The sequence below is a fragment of the Mandrillus leucophaeus genome, unplaced genomic scaffold (assembly GCF_000951045.1).
Source record: "Mandrillus leucophaeus isolate KB7577 unplaced genomic scaffold, Mleu.le_1.0 Scaffold188, whole genome shotgun sequence".
NCBI lineage: Eukaryota > Metazoa > Chordata > Mammalia > Primates > Cercopithecidae > Mandrillus > Mandrillus leucophaeus.
This window is the reverse complement of record NW_012101898.1, coordinates 629,639-631,848: the sequence shown is the minus strand read 5'-3', so window position 1 is coordinate 631,848 and position 2,210 is coordinate 629,639. Positions and strand designations below refer to the sequence as shown.

General features: G+C 51.6%; 1 long non-coding RNA gene across 1 annotated transcript in view; it reads right to left on the bottom strand.

Annotated features, from left to right (window-relative positions):
- The window catches only part of LOC105538239, a 7,667-nt gene extending 6,204 nt beyond the window's left edge, over positions 1 to 1,463 (bottom strand). Inside the window, exon 1 of the long non-coding RNA XR_001005864.1 lies at positions 1,205 to 1,463. This is a non-coding gene — a long non-coding RNA (uncharacterized LOC105538239). The remainder of the gene's footprint in view (positions 1 to 1,204) is intronic.
- Between the last annotated feature and the right edge of the window lie 747 nt (positions 1,464 to 2,210).

Below are 2,210 nucleotides of genomic sequence, written 5' to 3'. Positions count from 1 at the left end.
CAGACTGGATTAAGAAAATGTGGCACATATACACCATGGAATACTATGCAGCCATAAAAATGGATGAGTTTGTGTCCTTTGTAGGGACATGGATGAAGCTGGAAACCATCATTCTGAGCAAACTATCCCAAGGACAGAAAATTAAACACCGCATGTTCTCACCTATAGATGGGAATTGAACAATGAGAACACTTGCACACAGGGTGGGGAACATCACACACCGGGGCCTGTCGTGGGGTGGGGAGAAGTGGGAGGGATAGCATTAGGAGATATACCTAATGTAAATGACGAGTTAACGGGTGCAGCACACCAACACAGCACATTTATACATATGTAACAAACCTGCACGTTGTGCACATGTACCCTAGAACTTAAAAGTATAATAATAATAAATAAATAAATAAATAAATTTGAAAGGAAAAAAAAAAGGTGGCAAAGGATAAAATCATTGTTAGCTCACACATTAAAAAAGAAAATAACGGAATATATCTTCTTCAAGTCTCCATCCCTAGCGATGAGAACTGCATCTGGCAAACAAGAGGGCATTCAACACGTAGTATCTGTTAATATGAGTAACTCCCCAAAAGTACTACGTGGAAGGCGATATAGTTATTATAACCAAGTTCTGCGGAAACATGGTGTTGAAAACCTTACTGAAGCTAACTATGTGCGTCACCTTCCAGGAGCCACATACATCCTGAGGGCTTCCCAGAACAACCCCTCATCCCTGCGACAGAGCCACAACCCAGCACCACTTTCCCACGCCTGTCAGCGGAGGCCCCAGCCCAGGCAGGCCCAGGGACTACGCGACGGCGGGCGGGGCTTCCGGCCAGGTAGACGCTCGGCAGTTCCCCGGGTCCCCGGGGCGCGCCCCTCCCCGTCACGTCCCCCGTTCGCCGCGTCCACGCCTGCGGTTTCCCCGGGCCTGGGAAGCGTCTAGAGCCAAAGGCGCGGCAGGCGGAGAGGCCTCACACCGCCCAGGGGCTTCCCTGCGCAGAGGCCGACGCCGGGCCCAGGGACGCGCTCCTGGGGTCGCCCCTACGACCGAGCGCGCAGCCAGCACCCGCAGCGACCCCCCGGGCCCAAGGGGCGTGGCAACCACGCGGGCAAGCCGGCTGCCCTTCCAGCCCCGGGACGCTTCCCCATCAGGCCAGTGCTAGGTGGGCGGTCGGGACCCGGGGATCGCAGCCTCTGGAGCGCTCACCCGGGCGGCGCAGGCCAGGGACGCCCATGGACAGCGCGACCTCCTCCCAATCCACACACGCGCCCACGTCCAAAGTGCGCATGCTCGGCACCTAACCTGGGACCAATAGGAATCTCGGTCGGGGGGTAGCTGGGGCCAATCACAGCGCGTCTAGCGTGTGGGCGGTGTCTCCTCCTGTTACGCGTGCGCGGAGCTGCTGCGTTGCGCGGTTCTGAGGTGGGCTGAAGGCTTGGCAGGTCTGCCTCACTGAGCCGGCTCAGCCAGCGAAGGTGTTCCTGGAACGCCAGACACTTAGGATGGGAGGTTCTTTCATCTGGAAGAGGGCCCTGGCGTCTGGAGCTTCCCTCCCTTCTGTCCTGCTGAGTCGTCCCCTCGTCTCCCGCGAGGCATTTAGGTCTGGGCAGGCCACCTCTGCCCCATCACGATCCTGTTATTTTACTGTTTCATTATTTCTCTCACTTTCCTATTTGTTAAGTCAAACTTTTTCCTTCCAGAGCCATGGCTCCTTAGAAGGCTACCCATGCCTCGACATATCTGACATTTGACGTTTTACCCAAATAATTGGCCAAAGTCTATTGCCTTTTTTAACTTGTATTTTCTAAAGCTAGTCTGATCCTAATCAACACAGTTTTTTTCAACAAGCATGTAAGTGTGCATATTTTAGACATGCGAGGGCTGAGTTTAACCCATCTGCTACTAACTTGTGTTGTCTCAGAAGATTATCTAACCCCGTGCTTCAGTTCTCATATATAAACTGAAACTTTATAGACTCACTGGTGGCCTGTAAGCCTTAAGTTAAAACATGGAGCCTATCAGAACTGTGCCTGGCACGTGGTGAAATGTTCAAAAGTTAATATTGTTATTAGGTGCTGGGCAGTTTTCTAAGCCTTGGGATATAGGGATCAAAGTCCTTGATGTTCTGGTGTTTATAATTTATTGTGGACATTTCACTATCTTTTTTGGATACAGATCTTTATTTTCATAAACATGGATAATTTTCATTGAG